An 18,815-nucleotide genomic window follows, 5' to 3' on the forward strand; every position below is an offset into this window, starting at 1 on the left:
ATCATGCACTTACCTGATTCAAAAGATTCAACCTCACTCTAGACATCAAACATAATCCCTAATATGTGCATCTGAATTTAAATTAAACATGACTATTATTAAATTTATCATCTTTGTTCCTAAATCATTTAACCTTATAGTTCTTATTTCAGTTAATCCATTTTAAATCTTTCTTGAAATTTCTGATCTAATATTGATTTTATTTGAATTTATCACTCAAATCTCTACAGAATCACCCTTCAGATAAGATTATGCTCTTGTAAATGTTATGGCATAGAGATAGCAAAGCAACATGTTTTCTCTGTTCTAAAAGGACTGAACTAATTCTACCGTATTCCTCAATCTAGACTCGTAAATCCACCCTGGAGTGAAATAAGACGGGGAGAGGTTGGGGACAAGTGAGAGGTGTAAACGGAAAAGACTCCTCTTAAAGGCAGTAAAGATTTCACAGTCTCTTTCACAGCAATTGAAACCTATTTCCATTAATTGCAGTAATAAAACATTCTCATTCTATATATTTTATTTAATAAAAATTAAAATGAGTACCTAATTACCCAAGAAGAATGCTAGTATGCAAATTATGGCAGTTTGAATGGTTGAAGTTCAAGAAATAAACAACTTAGGGACGGAGAAGAAAGATTTCAAATGTAGAATTGTATTAAAAAGAGAGTGATCAAGTATCTAAAAAGAAATGACAGAAAGAAATTAAGAATAAGTTTACAGTGAGTCCTATTCCTGAAACCAATACTACACTGTATGTTAACTTGCTTGAATCTAAATACATTAAAAAAAAATAAGTTCAAAGTTTAAATGCACATGATACTGACAAATCTACGTAAAGAGTTAAAGGTCTCTATTAGCGTAACTAAATGGGTAATAATACTATTACCTAACAAAAGGAATATTAGAAAGAGTGGTTTGGGATAAAAGTAGTAATTTCAGCTTCGGCCTTGTTGAATTTGCATTAGTTACAAAAAGTTCAGTTGGGGAAAAAAATGAATACAGAAGTTTGGAATTTTTTAGTGTAGAGATAAAAGTAGTGTGGAGAAGTAAAGAATAAAGAATAGATGATTTATTCATTGAGCTTATCTGCATTTAAGAAAAAGAAAGAAAAGTAAATGATATTCTTGTAGCAATTTTCCTAATGTTCAATTTTAGAAATATAACGGATGCTATCCTATTGGCATTCATATTATTTGAGGAGATAAGACTATCATAAAATCAGTGGCTTCAAAAAATAATACTGAATTTTAACTTAATCTTGCAAACTCATTTGATAATATTCAGAAAAGATTCGCGATTATGAACAATGGCTGTTTGTGGTCAGATGTAACTTCCTATTTTATTCCCTGAAAGACTTTATTCAAGCTAATTAATCAATCCAAACGTTAGTTTTCTTTGCAAAATACATTAAAAACAAACAAACAAACAAACAAACAAAAAACCTTCCTAACTCATAGAAATTAAATGAGATGACCATTGTAGAATAATGAGTACAGTACTGGTACATTATAGTGTTGAATAATTGTTAGCTTTTTAAAAATACTGCTATTATAAAATCCTACATGAGTTCCATTAAACTAACTGTGGAAAAACATTAAAATTGTTATGCAGCTTTCGACTCATTGTATTTGATTCTACAGATACAATGAACTCAGAAATAAACAAAAAGTGAGTCTCACTTTTAAGTGGTTAGTAAACACAGGTCAAACATCTGTATTTTGATTCATGCCTGTCCAAGGAGGTATACACTTAGGCCATGACCTACATGACCAGAAGGATATGGCTTTGTAAAACCCGGAAGAAGCATTTTAGTCTCAGGTCTGAAACAATTCCAGATTGTGGACATTCAAGCTTGAAGTGGCTGAAGCATAATGAACAATTGGGGATAGAATCCAAGATGAAGTTGAGAGATAAGACTCAGGACAGATTTATGGAGATTTGTAGTGTAGAGTAAAATCCCACTGTATTTAACCGGTATATTTTGAAAACCAATAAAATAAGAATATATTTTATAGCTAAAATTATCTGGTAAGAGAAAAGAAAATAGTTGGAGCTGATTTATGGTTGTAAAATCTCACACTGGATATTGAGAATAGACTCTGGGAAAGTAAGAATAGTCATTTGCATCAGTCCTGGTGAGAAGTTATTAGAGCTTGGTCCACTATGGTGGCAAAGACAATAGAAAAATGTGTATATATTTGGTATATATTTTGGAGGTTGATTGGATATGGTGCCTGGAGACAGAGTGAAGGAAAAAATGTGGCACAAATTAAATGATCAATTATATTTACATCGTGAATAAGAGAATGAGGGGGTCAAAGATTAATCATAGGGCTGAAGCTTGACCAACTGAAGGAAAATGACACTATTTAATGATATAAGACATTCAGAGGAAGAAAAAGTTTAGAGGCTTGTGCTTTTGGTATGTTAATTCTGGATTGTCTGTTAGAAATACAAACAGAAATGTCAAGCAAGTAATATAAGAATGTAGTGTAGGAGTGAATTCAGGATTTGAAATGTAAACGTGCTAATAATTGGCATATTGTTAGATAGTCTTAAAGCATTGGATTGGTACACGAGTCCATAGAGAGTAGCTAGAGAAGAGAGTACACAGAGAGGAGAGACCACTAATAGGCAGATATTGCGGGAGGGATGTGAATAACTCTTTCTCAACGACCAAACTCCCAAGAGGACACAACACACTTCTAAAAGACAAATAAGGACCAAGGAATGTAGCAGGCTGCTTTCAGTCTCCTGGGTAGGTAAAAATGACTTCAGGTGCTTCACTTAGGTGTTTAAGGAATGAGAATCAAAAATTCACCTCTTTAGAAGACATAAAGAACACCTAAAGGATCATTTCTGCTAATTATCTGTCACCCACTGGGTGGCACTATAGCCAGCAGCAGTTGTCCAGCATATTGAGATTTGGGCCAATTCCAGATCTTGGCTGCACTCCCCAAAACTTACAAAGCTAGCAGTTAGTCCACTTGAACAACTTTCAAAATGATGCAGTGCAAGTTTTGAAGAAAGATCTTTCCCAGCATTGGCAAAAAGTAATAGTGTTTTCCTTCGGATAATTCCAATTACTAAATGACAAATTTACTTAGCCAATCAGTGAACAAAAATTGTATACTTGCTAATACGGCTCTATTCTTGCTTTCAATATATTTAATGCTTCTTCCTTAAAAACAAACTTTTTCCTCAACCTTCTGTTTAATCAATTTTCTTTTTTGTTCAATCATACCTACAATCTATCTGACAGTAGTTCTTGTCACTTCAAATAAGTAACAGTTTACAATCAATACACACACACACACACACACACACACACACACAACCATTGAGCATCTTAAGCACGGTGATCTCTATTGCAATCGAGCAGTGCTCTTTTGAGCTGTATCATCAAGAATTTTGTTTTTTAGGGGTGCCTGGGTGGCTCAGTCGGTTAAGTGTCCAACTCTTGATTTTGGATCAGGTCATGATCTCAGTCTTGAGATTAAGCCCCGTGTCCAAAGTGCAGTCGGCTTAAGTTTCTCTCCCTCTCTCTCTGCCCCACGCTGTATGTGGGTGATCTGCTCGCTCTCTCTCTCCAAAGAACCAAATCAAACCAAGCCAAAAAAACAGAAAACTGGTTTTTAAACAATACTCTATAGAAAAAACAACACAATGGGAGAAAATATTTGAAAGCCACATATCTAAGAAATGACTTACGTTTAGAATTCAAAAAAGAGTTCTCAGAACTCAACAAACAAGAGCAAACAATTCAGTCTCAATGAAGAGAATATACAGCTGTTGAATAAGCTCACAAAAGGAAAATGTAAATTATATCACAGTAAGGGAATGCTACAAGCCTATCAGAATGACTAAAAGTAAAAAACAGTGTCAACACCAAAAGCCGGTAAGGATGCACTGAAACTGGTCACTCATACACTGCTGATGAGAATGTAAAATGGCACAACTCTTCTGGAAAACAGTCTGGTAGTTTCTCATTAAACTACATACATGATTACCATACAACCCAGAAATTGCAATTTTGGATATTTATCAAAGTGAAATGAAACCTTAGATTTGCACTAAAATCTGTACACTAATGTTCATAGTAATTTTTTAAAAACTCCAACCTGGAATTAGCAATAAAAAAGGAGTAAACATTTGATTAACACAGCAACTTGATGAAACTCCAGGAAGCATGTCTAACCAAAAAAAGGCGATCCCAAAATGTTACTTACGATATGATCCCATTTATGTACATTTTGGAAAGGACAAAATTTCAGAAATGGAGGATAAATTAGTGCTTGCCAGTGGTTCAGTATGGGGTAGATGGTTGAGTGTGTGGGAGGGTCTGGTTATAAAAGAGTGACATAAGATAGGCTTGTTGTGATGGAAGTAGTCTGTAACTTTTCTGCAGTGTTTGCACAAAGTTATAAAATTACACAACTTTACGTATTTGATAAAAATATATGATAGAACCAAACATAACACATAAAAGCAGGTTGTATCAATGTCAATATTATGGTTGTGACATTATGCTATAATTTTGCAAGATGTTACCATTGGGGTGTTTGTAGTCTTTGTAAAAGTGTCCCTGGGTCTCTGAGAATTATTTGTTAGACTCAATTTGAATCTACTTTCATTTTAATAAAAACTTCATTTTAAACTTGGTTCAAATTCAATAAACTAACAGAACAATAAGTGCCTGGGTAGAAGTAAAAAGTGTGGGTTAATTAAAATGAGGTTTTAGAAATAGGCAAAGGGTCTACCATAATGACTCTGTTGATTGTGATAAGAGATTTGAATTTTACTATAAATCAATGAAAGCATATTGAAGGATTTTAAGATGAAAATTTATTTCATCCAATTTACATATGAATAGACCATGTTTCTGAGGGAGGAGAACAGGTGGATAAGAAGACAATGGGGAAGTTGGGATAAGACTGTAATAGAGTAGGTGTACATAAATAGTGGCTTGGATTAAATAGAGAAGGAGATGGATGTAGATACAGATTGGATATATAATGCTAGGGCTTCATTTATTTAAATGTAGGTAGAGGAAAAGTTAAATAAAAATGTTTCTTGGGTTACTGATCAACAACTACATGGATAATGGTGGCCTTTACTGATTTAGAGAAGACTAGATTGGGAATGGAGTAAGAGAAGAAACAAAGCAATCCGTTTTCATGTAAGTGATACATCTATCTGTATATTCTCCTTGCTTGTAAGTGCTCAATATTCGTATACTTAATTTGTTATTAGAGTTTTCATTAGCATGGCTAACATATTAATTTATACTAAATATTGCATCATTTTCTCCAATGTAAATTCATATTAATTAAATGTAATTAAACCCACTGACAGATTTTTTGATGTATTTTTTATTGAAGTATAGTTAAGAGACAATATTATATTGGTTTTAGGTATACAACATAGTGATTTGACAAGTTTATATGTCATGCTGTGCTCACAAGTGTAGCTGCCACTGGTCACCATACAACACTATTACATACCATTGACTATATATTCTATGCTATTTTTATTCTTGTGACGTATTTGTTCCTAATTAGAAGACTTTATTTTCCACTGCCCCTTACGTATTTTGCCCATCTTCCAACCCCTCCCCTCTGGAAATCTGACAGGTTAAAAAAAATCAAATATGAAGTTCTTGATTAACTTGAACTCTAATTACATGTTTAAATTATGCGGATATCATATGTAGTGATGAAAGTATTATTAACAGAAGCAGTTTTGAAAATTATCAATTATTTGTTTCATTCCTGGATTTTAAGTAAATTAAGTAGAGAACATCTGCTGTAAGGCAAACCTTATGATAAATGTTGGAAATTTAAAGACAATCTTTCCCTCAAATATCCCACAGTTTCTGCTGGACCCAGTGATTTAGAACATTTACTAGAGGGGTGCCTGACCCTCTCAGTGGGTAGAGCATTCAACTCTTAATCTTGGGGTCACAAGTTCAGGCACATGTTGAGCATAAAATGTTTGCTAGACCCAATTCTTCTAAATTTATATAGATAAAGCAGAAACCTGAGATGCACTTTTACTTTTTCCCCAAAACCTTTAGCAAAAATATTAAGAGGTCAGATTCAAAATCTCATCACCAAAAAGGAATAGCAAAACTTTAGTACAAGGTAATGGCATATTATAACTATACGACACAACAATAAAAAGCAAACAAGTAAAGGAAATCCACAATACTACTCAAAGACATTAAAACTGTGCTATATTAGGATTTTTTGGCCAGGCAACACGTGCAAAATGTTTGGCATATTTTAAAGCATGGATATTTTATTGATAATTTTTGGAAATTAGAAAATACACAAATGATTAAAATTCTGGAATTTTTTAAAGTTAAAGTGATTTTATTTTCCATCTAATATTTCTTAATTTTAAAACTACATGGGATTAATTAAAACATCAACCTTTCAAGAAACAGGGTATAGGGTGTTACACGAGAGTCACTGGCAAAATACATGTGCATAGATGCTGAATACACATAGATGTGTGAAAATATTCATCCTCAAATCATGGTGTCCAGGAAAACATGATCATTGGTTCCAAAATTTCAAATACAAGACACTTAATGGGTAGTGAACAATATCAAGTTGTAAAACTGTATACATCCTTTCAAAGGAATTTTGATAATTAAAATTTAAATATGCCTACTCATGCTGCTTCTATACATGCATAAAAATTAAGCAAGGAAAATAATATTGATTTCTGTCTGTGCAGGCACAGAATTATTTTTCTATTGCGCTAATTGAACTAGTTTTCATTATAAAATTAGTGATATTTTTGAAATCTTTTTCTTTTAATAACTGAAACTCATAAATGGGCCTGCACGTATGAAACAAATCAATAATAGGTTGTTGTTGAATCATTGGGTCTTAAGGCAAAATATGTAACAGTTTTCTGCCTTAGTTTTCTCATTCCAAATGTTGGGATAATAACCCATGCTACACAAATAAAATACCAGATTTAATTTCAAGTATCATAACAAGTATTTAGGAAGGAACTTAGTTTTCGATGGCTTAGTGTATAAGATACCACTAAAGCAAAAGTGGAAATTTGAGCTGTTAAATCAATTACTGGTTGTTTCTACATATTGAATGAGTTCATATGAGTTTCTACATATTGAAGGGGCTAGGAAAATGTTTCATGAACGTAGAATTATTTTATAAAAACCTGAGAATCATAATTAATCTTGGATATTTATCCAGTGCTAAACAAAAGCAAAGAAAAATGCAGTAACAGCATTAAAATAAACTATTATTTGTGAGTTTTTCTTTTAATAAATGCTTCTGTTTACCACATCCCAAATCCCCTTCTCTCTATATCCTTCAGATAAAGTCTGATTTACTTCTGAGCATGCTGGTGTTTCATCTACAACATTAATCACACCATTTCTTGCAATAAAAATAAACATAAATTTACTCTTTTAAAACTGTATTATTGAGAAAGAGAAAAGCAGTACCTGACACCCAGGAGCTGGCTTGATACTTCAGCTGGGCTTTATTATCTTCCTGTTGAAAATAATTCACAAAACATCAACATCAGAAAAGATCATTCTGTGACCATGAGGGATCAAGGCAAAAACTACAGCATTCTGTAATCATATCTGAACAAAAACAAATGATAAATATTTTCCAAGACACAAAATATCAAACCTCCCCTCTCACAGACAGTAGGAGTGATTACATGATGCATTTTTACAAATTACAGTTTAGCTTCACTCTAGTCTGCCCTCCCAGAGATAAGATTTGTTGAGATACTCAGTTGGAATTGTCTCTGCATCCAAACAGCACCCTATCCAGTGTGAACCCCTGCTTCTGGGGATAGTCTCCAAAATCACCCAACCAAAACCCAAATCCTACCATAAATCCTTTGTAACATTCTCTTACACAGATGACATTAAAAACCGAGTCAAATTTCCACCCAAAGGTTTCAAAAAAATTAATTTCTATACATTTGTTTTCGAAATAAAGGAAAAATATGCTATTTTCAGGGCTAAATCCATCTCTAATGCAAGAACGAAAATTCTTTGCTACTATGTCAGTATGTTTTTATAATGTTCTCTTATATTAGAATTTGATACTCATTTGCTTAAATTATGAAAACATTGTTGCTGATTTATTTTATTCCTTCTATGTGCTCACTTATCTGCTTTCTAGTAATATGGAGAAATGTTTTATGTGATCCTTAAATTATTATTATATTATAAGCTTCTTCAGCTCACATACTATATCTAATCTATATGCTTAGTAACCTATGGGATTCTTTCATTGGTATAACTGTTAACTAAACATTGGAAGTATACCATAAGAAACAGAAGTTGGTTGATGCCTTAAACTAGGAAAAATGAATGCACAGGAGACAAAGAACTATATGATAGTGTATATTCATGATGCTGACAGAAGGAAAGAGCTTGAGTTCAAGTTTGTGCAAACCTCAGAGTGACAGGAAGACTTGAGAGTTGTACAGTTGTAAAGGGGTATGAAAACTGGCAAAGTATTTGTTAGCAAAAATCAAAAGAAGAAGGGCTCTTGGGTGGCTCAGTCAGCTGTGCTGACAGCTCAGAGCCTGGAGCCAGCTTCAGATTCTGTGTCTCCCTTTCTTCCTCTGCCCCTCCCCTGCTTGCTTTCTCTCTCTCTCTCTCTCTCTCTCTCTCTCTCTCTCTCTCTCTCTCAAAAATGAATAAACATTAAAAAATTAAAAATAAAGAAAAATAAATGACAAAAATAAAAATAAAAATAAAAGGGATGTCTGGTGTTTCAGTCAGTTGAGCCGCTGACTCTTGGTTTCTACTCAAGTCATGATATCATGGTTTGTGAGTTGAGCCCCACATCAGAGTCCATGCTGATTGTTGGAGCCTTCTTGGGAATCTCTCTCTTTCTCTCTCTCTCTCAAAAATAAATAAACTTTAAAAAAAGGGTTCCTCATATTGTGCTATAATAATAATAATTAATAATAATAATAAAATAAATATGTAACATAATGTAATCACTTGAAAACAGTGAAGACATTGATCTAACTGGACCAGATAACTGGTTCATTCTATCTCTTAGTAAAGTGTGATGCTCATTGAAATTGCTGAACATTTAGCTTAATGACTCCAATGACCAGACATGATACAAAAGAGAATATTGAGTCATAACATCAAAAAGAAAATCTTAACCTATTGGGATATTCAGTCAGAATGTTTAAAAAGCAGATTTTTGAGCATAGAAATTATGTGAGAAAAGAGTAAAGACGTTAGGTAGATGATTGGAAGCAAGTATGATAAATATTTGTTGAGCATTTTAGTTCAATTTCTTTCTTAACACAGAAGGATGCCAATGAATGAAGAGGACATGGAAATAAAAAGAAATTGGAACACAATACAAATAAAAGAATAATTTATTAGCACAGCTCTCATGAAAACTCATTGTTATAATGGTTTGTTTGTTTCATTTAATTCTCATTTCCTGAACAGCTTATACCTTTAGAAACAGTATCATATATTTTTAAAACAAATTATTTACTGTTGAAAATCAAATGGAATATGTGTACTCTGCCTTAGGCAAATATTTTTGCTCTGCATTTATGCTGAAATAACAATAAAAGTAAACATACATAAACACACATACATACACAGGTATAAATATAGTTATAGACATTCATTTCCATCCATTTCATGGCTCATATGATCATGTCACTTATCCCCCAGGCTTCAATTACAAAGCAAAATGTGAGCACTGTAAAAAAATCTTTCTCATTCTTCAAATTACATACGTGAAATAGTTAATTCATCTCCACTGCCTTTTTTTAATTTTAGTATAAAATTGTGGTTTACTTTTTTCAAAAACATAATTTTGAATGTTTTGGAACAACATTGTTTACATTTCAATCATCACAGTGCTTGCTTCTCTATTTTCATTTTTCCAGTGAAATTCATGCTAATCAAATGAATGTTATTCCTGCTGTAAAGCTGACTCACATTTGAAATTACATGTAACAGGCTAATCAAGAAATCACATAGTAAGAACCAATCAATAATATTTTTAGGGTTTTTTAATCCTTTTTTAAACTTGAAATAATTATATTTTCCTATTTTATTAAATAAAATTTTTTTAATGTTTTATTTTTACTTTTGAGAAAAAGACAGTGCGAACAGGAAAGGGGCAAAGAGAGAGAGAGAGACATAGAATCTGAAGCAGTCTCCAGGCTCCGAGTTGTCATCACAGAACCGAACATGGGGCTAGAACCTACAAACTGTGAGATCATGACCTGAGCTTAAGTCAAACACTTAACCACTGAGCCATCTAGGTGCCCCAGCATTTTCCTATTTTAAGTTGACAACAGTGTATTTTACCATATGTCAGGGAAAACCTAAACTTACAAGCTCCAGTCCAGACAAGTACCTCAAACTGTTCCCAATTTTTTCTCTACAACTCAGATGATGATAAATGTATTATTTATGTTAAGTGGGGAACTACAAGACTACTTCCAAATTCATTATGCTTAAACTGAAATTAATAATGCATATAAATATATGTTCTTGTTTAGATAATTTTTAGTCTCTCCCTACTGCATATCTGCACCTCTCACACTGCAAGAAATGTCTGTGCTTTCTTTTTAGGTCCAATAATATTTGTCTTGGCAAGATCTCATCTAACAGAATTAAGATCCAGAAAGTCTGGGAGAAGCTTTTGTTATCAACCACCAGCTCTGCTCTCTGCCCTTAGGAAAGTAATTAACAGCTCAACTTTGTCTTTTCAGGTCCCTATAGAGTTTCAACTTTGGCTGAAGGCACCCCTTCCTGCTCTGTTGATTGTCCCTAAAATGAATAAGCAATTCACAGCCTGCAATTTAAGACAGATCTTACAGCTAAAATTCCTCAATGCAGAGATAGAGCAGAAGGGAAGATGTTTAATTTTTACTTGTTGTTTGAGATTTGCTTTTAATATGAAATAAAAGTCTCTTAACCTCTTAATTGATTCTGGTCTTTGAGTGTCCCAATTTTTCTTTTTAACCTTATGGGATGTGATGAATAATTATGTAGTATGGGATACTGAAAGGCATTCCATAATTTCATGCAGAGCTTCAAGTAAACTAAAGGTGTTATATTTATTTAGGTAAACTTATCAATCCAGACTAAAACTTTACTAGTAGATATATCATAACAAGTCATTTTTACCAGTTCTAGATATTTCAAGCAGTTTTAGTGTTTCCAACTTGCCACTTTAAACTGCTGAGTGAATCATTTATCCTGTGGTCCAGAAATATCAATATTATTTCAATTTCCCAATTTATCTCATACAACTTCAACCTTTCTACCAACCCACCCTACATTTGTTTTTTGTGTTTTCAAATAAGCAACATCAGAATAATCAGTAATGTCATAAATTTGTCCCTCTCTATCTGGCATTCAGTGTACCCAAGACAGGAAATAAAATATTTTGAGAATATGGAAATATTATGCTTTGTAAAGCATAGATGTCACTGTGAAGTAGTATGTATTAAAATATGCATTGTTACACTCCTCCAAATAAGTTATATCACTTTTGTATACATACATATGTACGCATGCACACATTTATATCCATATATACCCCAAATATTATGAATTTACTAATTTTTATAGGCCCTTGGTAAAATAATAAATGATCAGCTCTTTAGATGAAGGGTTTTAGAGTCATATGATTTAGATTTTGATCCTAAAGCAACCACTCACTAACAGGTATACCTAATTAGGGTTTCTGTATGTGCCAGGAACGTCCTATTTTCCTGCCAAATCATCATTTACCTTTCTGAATACTCCTGACTGCTCCCGGGAAAGTGATCCTCAAAGTGGATTCTGGGATGGGTGCTTATGTATTTGAGGAGCACAGGTATAGGCTCAAAAAACAAAAGTCAATTTCTCACTATGGTTGACATGACTACTGTCACAGCTTGAACAAACAAGCTGAAATAGCATTGGTGTTCTGGAGCTCTTACCAGATCTCGAGTTAATTGTACACCTTTTTCTCTCAGCTTTATTTTTCAAAATATCACGTTGGTTGCATGAAATCTGCAATGGTGAGGATACATACCCAAAGGAAATCAGCAAGAACTACAAATCTCACATCTCTTCCCATCCCAGAAAGCTGATTTATCAATGCACACAACTGGCCTCAGGAAGTTACTGGCTGGCAGAACGATTATATTGGATTCCTTCTGTCATGGAAACAGTAGTGTTTTGGGCTCATTTAGAAAGTTCATTTAGAAAGTAGTGTTTTGTGCTCATTTAGAAATTTTTGATCATGGATTTGGCTTCCCTGCTTGCAGACCCATCAGTATCATCACTGTGAACTTCGTGCCTTATCTCTTGCTGCCATAATCTATATACGGTGTCATATTTTATTATGAAAAGATCTTACAACAGACTTATGTAAATGAAATCTACTGCTTTTACAAGGAGCCCCATCACCCAGAAGCAACTCAAGCAACAGGTTGAGTTAATTACTTAATTACTTCCTCTATATTAGAGACAACATTCTGAGGGTTACGGTATCTACTGGCTGCTAGAATCAGGAGGTCTTAAAATAATAGCCAGCATTTGACAGAGCTCTCCTGTTCTCCAAAATACACACATCCAAGAATCAAGTAATGTCATATGTGGCCCATCTCATCAATACAACCAATAGCTACTTGAAGAATTTTGATTATTGTCTTTGTGCTTTTGGCCACAGTGAATTTGGAATGCCAGAGGTAAAATGCTTTATTTAACTAAGGACTAAGAATTAGAAGTAAGGACTGTCTTGTGGGCCTCTGATGTGCCAAACCAATAGTATGGCAAAAAAATAATGAAATTGTTGACAAGAAAGTAAGGACAGAAGAAAAACTAGTGTTTCCAAACTTGGCACTCTGTTTCTCCTATCATATTACTTAAAATGTATACGGTAATTGATATTTAACCTGCGGGAAAACTAAAACTTAGATTCGTTAAAACTTGCCTTTACTTTTTGATTTTATGGTAGATTGGATTGGAGAACATGCTATCAGTTTGTCAATCTGGTCTCTGGGTACAACTGGAGCAAAGTAATTTCTCAATAAATTTTTGTTGAATTAAGAATACACTGTTGGGGGGTGGAACTTGGGTGGCTCAGTCGGTTAAGCATCTGACTTCAGCTCAGGTCATGATCTCGTGTCTCTTGAGTTTGAGTCCTGTGTCAGGTTCTGCAACTCAGAGCCTGGAGTCTGCTTCAGATTCTGCGTCCCTCTCTCACTCTGCCCTTCCCCTGCTCATGCTCTCTCTCTCTCTCAAGAACAAATAAACATTAAAAAATATTTTTAATTAAAAAAGGAATACACTATTGGGATGCCTGGGTAGCTCAGTTGCTTAAGGGTCCGACTTCAGTTCAGGTCATGATCTCGGGTCCAAGAGTTAGAGCCCCACATCAAGCTCTGTACTGACAGCTTAAAGCATGGATCCTGCTTCGGATTCTATGTCTCCTTCTCTCTCTGCCCCTCCCCTGCTCGCACTCTGTCTCTCTCTGTCTTTCTCAAAATAATAAATAAACATTAAAAAATTTTTTAAAAAGAGTACACTATTGCTATTTTTCCAAATCTTAAAGTTTTATTAATTTCATTAATACACTGTGAGCAGCAACAAATACATTCTAATAAAAGGTAAGAAATGATTGTTTTTCATATGCTATTAATAAATTCGACCTGTAGCCCTTCTCTTTTATTTTAGACAGTGGCACAAGTTGGGGAGCAATGCTGAATTATATTAAATGGCATTTGCAGTCATCACCATGTTAGAAGCAATAATATAGGACAATTATAATAAAAATGAATGTTGCCATATTCTCACCCACCTGTTTCTCTGTCATAGCACTAGGCCACATCACATCTTTTGTTAACGTGCACAGTTTATTGCAACCTAAGGAAAAAAAATACCTTCAACTTTCCTCCAGTGGTAAATGCATAATGAAGTTGAAAATAAAATGAAGCTCCTTTCAGAGACCTCCTCACCTATTCCTAGTAGCCCAGTTCAAGTTTTTTTCTTACCATGCATGCTTTAATAACCCGATCCTGTAATTATTGTTTATCATAATTATGGGAGTACATGCTATTCTGAGAGCTATTGCATTGAGATACAAAAATGAGGTCCTGACCACCTCATTATTAGAGACCTCATGTTACAACATGTCACATAAGAGTGTTGCTCTTTTGGTCCAGGCCTGAAGCTGATTTGATAATTGAAAATCTGCTCCCTAAAACATCCCTCCCTCCTTTCCACTGGTATGAATTTTATCTGATACACATGTTCATTTAAAGGTATCTGTTTTTTGTTTTTTGGGTTTTTTTAGTTACAGAATGGTTTGCAGGGAGGGTTTGCATTAGTGTGGAAATGAGCTAGATTTGACCTAGTCTTCCTATTTGCTTGTTTCTTAATAAATTGTTTGGTGTCCCAGTAATAATGTGCAATTCATAGGAATTAAGTTTCCTCACCTAGTTTAATAGGTTAGAGTTATGTTAATTTTACGTAGTACACTAATGCAAAAAATTTTCAGTGTGATTAAGACAAAGCTTTTGTCTAATAGACCACGAAAGCAAAAACAACAACAACAACAACAACAACAACAACAACAAGAAAACCTGTGGAAATTAAATTCTGTTCTTTGCCCTAGTACTTCCCAAAGTGACATTTGTTTAATTTTAAAATTAGGTTGGGAAAAGATGATCAACACCTTATAAAGTGTTCTGTTTCTGGGTGATGTGAATAAAGATCAGAAAAATCTGCAGTCAAAATAGAAGGATTTAATAGAAGAGTAATTGAACAGAAAGGAACCATTTGGAAGGATGCTAATGAACTTGTAACTAATTGAAAACCGACACGGGGTCAAGTACGCTAATAAATTATTTGGACAAATAATCTCATTTAACCCAGTGCCAGTGCTATCATATCAATGCCATTACCCTGGGAAATGTCTTTAGAAAGATTAAATTACTTACATGAAGTCAAACAAAGTGTCAAAGACAGGACTTGAACTCAAGTCTTTCTAAGTCCCCAGGCAATACTGAGGGAAAGAAAAGATAAAAAGCCACCAGACAGTGGTGCTTTGACTTACTGCTTTGTTCTTAGTTTTGGTAAACATTTACATGAAGAGACATATTAAAGTCTTACAGGGTTTTGGCCTTTCTTGCTCATACATTTGAGGGTAATAGCTTGAGGAATAAAATCCTCAGGAATTCAATAAAAGTGGCAGCAAATCTCCCTGAACAGGCTGACTCAGGAGATGTTTTACTTTGTGATAAACATTTCTCTCGCCCGAAGCTTTAGAAGTTGTTCGCTGTTGCAGAAGAGCTTCATAAGAACGGAGGTTATGAAATTTCCACCAATTTCTCCCCAAGGTAGGGGTGAACTTTTATAACTGCTGAATTATAAATGAGGGAAAGGGAAGGGAAAACTGTCCAATGTGTATTCTATAATACATTTACAGAATTTTTAGTTATCACACTTCATTTGTATTGACAAAAATATAAAATTTCAAGTAATATTATGAAGTCCCCATTTGCAAAAGTTGAATCAAGGGTATATAATTTACCTTTTTAAATATAAAGATGAAATTATAATATCGATATGCGCTACCCAAATACATGACATTAAGTTTAAACTAAATGAGGAAGTACTCTTTAAAAATACATATTCATGTGTGTCGTGTAGGACCTAAATGCGACCTTGCAATCATGTCCTGTGATGCTGTTCAGGGAAACTAGAAAGAAGAAAATTGGCAAATCAAGTAGGAACCATATTTTTAAGATTTATAATAAATGTCTATATATTATAATCAGAGTTTTGTCTTATGATTCAAGCACATTTCAAATCATGACGTTTATAATATCCAGAGTTTTTATTCCATACAATCTATAATGTTGCATACTTAAAACTGAGCAGAAGTCTTCATCTGAAGTCAAAGGGAGTTTTCTAATTTGAGATTTTGTCTCAAGTGTCACATTAAGAATGATAACTAATATTTACAGAGCACTTACTTGTAAATATCACATATTATGGTATGACTTCAATCAAACTTCTGATTTAAGTGACTTTGGAGGTCACTTAATGTTATAAGCAGAACAATGCTACTCCTCTCCCCACACAAAATTTCATGTCCCAGTCCCGGAACCTATGAATATTTTACCTTACACAGAAAAGGAAAATTAAAGTTGAAGATGGAAATAAACTCACTAATGAGCTGATATTATGATAAGGAAATTTTCCTGGATTACTCAGTGGAATTACAAAGGTCCTTGAAAGTGAAAGGCAAAGACAGAGCCAGAATGATGGAGATTTTCTTCCAAGTCAGACAGCAGGCGTGAACGTAATAATGCCCACGTGATTCAAGCCGAGTCCCTAGTGCATTTGTTACAAATGGCCTCCCCTGTGTCTTTTTATTACTTTATTTTTTTTTACTAAATTTTTATTTTCATTCCAGTATAGTTAATATGCAGTATGATATTGCTTTCAGGTGTACAATACAATGATTCAACAATTCTATACATCACCCAGTGCTCATCATGACAAGTACATTCTTTAACCCCCCCTCCCCTGTCTTTTATAAAAGCTACTGATTCTAATTTCTCTTCCTATATGCCTGCATATCACACTTTTCATTAATTATCTCTTTACTTTGCTTACTTATTTGTATACCTCATATTGTTCACCAGTGAAAGCCCAGTGCCCTGCCCAGTAGTTGCTTCTAAATATTGCTTGAATAAAAAAGAGAAATGCTATCAGAACCAAGAGTGACATTTTACAATCTTCCATTATTGATATTTCTATTTACCTTGTGCTCATCAAGGCGACTTGCATGCTTTTGATTTTTAGTAAGATTACCAAAATAATTTTATTTCATTTAAAATTACAGTGCATTTCATTTTTTTAATATCAACATTTTATTTATTTATCTCTTTAGAGAGAGCGAGTGCACAAGCTGGAGAGAGGGGCAGAGGGAGAGATAGATCTTCTTTTAAATTTTTTTGATGTATATTTATTTTTGAGAGACAGAGCATGAGTGGGGAAGGGGCAGAGAGAGAGGGAGACACAGAATCGAAGCAACTCCAGGCTCTGAGCTGTCCTGATGTGGGGCTCGAACCCACGAACTGAAAGACCATGACCCAAGCCAAATTTGGACACTCAATCAACTGAGCCACCCAGGTGCCCTGAGGGATAAAGAGAATCCTAAGCAGGCTCCATGATCAGTGCAGAGCCTGATGCAGGGTTTGATACCATAACCCTGGGATCATGACTTGAGCCAAAATCAAGAGTCTGGTGCTCAAGACTGAGCCACCCAGGCACCTTGGAATTACAGCACATTTCTAATAAATGATCCAGACACTTCAATAAAGTTTGTGTTATTTTATTTATTTGTAGGACATATATCCCTGTATTTCAATTGGCTCTAAAACTACTAATACCATAGAGTTGAGAACCAGATGACTATCAGTGATACTTAGGGTGTGTTTGTGTGTGTATTTATAAAGCAAAAAATTAATGTTTTTTCATGTTTAAAGTTTCTTAAAATTATATTATGATAAGGAAGCATTACATGATGTTCTAGAATCTTTGATACCAATATTTTTAATGATTTGATTTTTGTACTAATATTTTTAAAGTGTTTTGAGTTTAGTTTTTGAATTACTGATTAAACTTCCATATTTTGAATGTATATGATTGTGGCTTATTACATTTATGTATCATACGTCTAAGGTTATCAGATCATGTGACCAATTATTAAAATGTGTATGTGAGTGACACTCTAATATATTCTCAAGTTCTAGCAGGAGCTTAGCCAAAACAACGACAAAATCTGGGCTTGGGGAGGGTTTGGCTCTATTCACCTTACCTCTATTAATAATCGTGTTGAAAATTATAATTATGTATTGTATATTATATATAATTACATATTACAATTGTATTTTGTTGAAATAATTTTTGTTTGAAACTCACACGCATATGTAATAAGAAACTCTAATCAAATTATCTGAAAGTGTTTAAGATAATTAATATAATAATGAGTCCTATTCAAAAGTCAGAATCTAATAAAGCACTCATTTTAATTTTGAAAATGACCTATTTGATATATTATCCAGTGGCTGTATTTTATAGTATGTATGTGGCTTTGAATAACACACTAAATTTCAAAAAAATATTATTACTCCCAACATAAAAATTGCCATATTAATGATCAAATCAATCAATAATAGTATAATCATGCATGTTTTGATTGACATATGGTTAATTTTAGTCTTATCATATTGAAATTCACACATGGTCAATAATGTGTTCTTGGCTAGATCTATAAAATTTAGAGAAATCAAACATACTTATGTTTTACAAATTTACAAAGCATGTATCCAAAATCTTCTATCATTGGGCTATAAAATATTAAAATATCACCTCAACATCCTATAGTAAAAGGAAAAAAAAGGCACAAGGGTCTAAATTTCACAAACAATTTTAGAGAAGAAAAAGTAAAGTACTGTATAACTATTTCAAAGCCAGAAACTAAACTGACTTCATTATTTCTCTTTATATATTTCTATAGTACAAGAATTAATATTCACATTAGCTATCAAATGACTAAACACAATTTTCTCTCTACCTTCTCAGGTTTGGTTATTTTTAAGTCAGTTTACTTACATAGTTTCAATGAGTATGCATTCAAAGTAGAAAAATTAATCTGGAAAGTATTGTAATATATGTAAATGTGACATCAGATTATTTTGCACATAGTAAGTACATTATTAGTAAATGCTTGTGAAATACAAAT

At 33.5% G+C, this 18,815-nt stretch overlaps 1 long non-coding RNA gene across 1 annotated transcript in view; it reads right to left on the reverse strand.

Moving 5' to 3' along the window:
• Nucleotides 1-6,746: 6,746 nt before the first annotated feature.
• The window catches only part of LOC123382901, a 38,525-nt gene continuing 26,456 nt past the window's right edge, over nucleotides 6,747-18,815 (reverse strand). Inside the window, exon 3 of the long non-coding RNA XR_006592040.1 lies at nucleotides 6,747-7,538. This is a non-coding gene — a long non-coding RNA (uncharacterized LOC123382901). The remainder of the gene's footprint in view (nucleotides 7,539-18,815) is intronic.

Source organism: Felis catus, chromosome F1, assembly GCF_018350175.1.
Source record: "Felis catus isolate Fca126 chromosome F1, F.catus_Fca126_mat1.0, whole genome shotgun sequence".
Taxonomy (NCBI): domain Eukaryota; kingdom Metazoa; phylum Chordata; class Mammalia; order Carnivora; family Felidae; genus Felis; species Felis catus.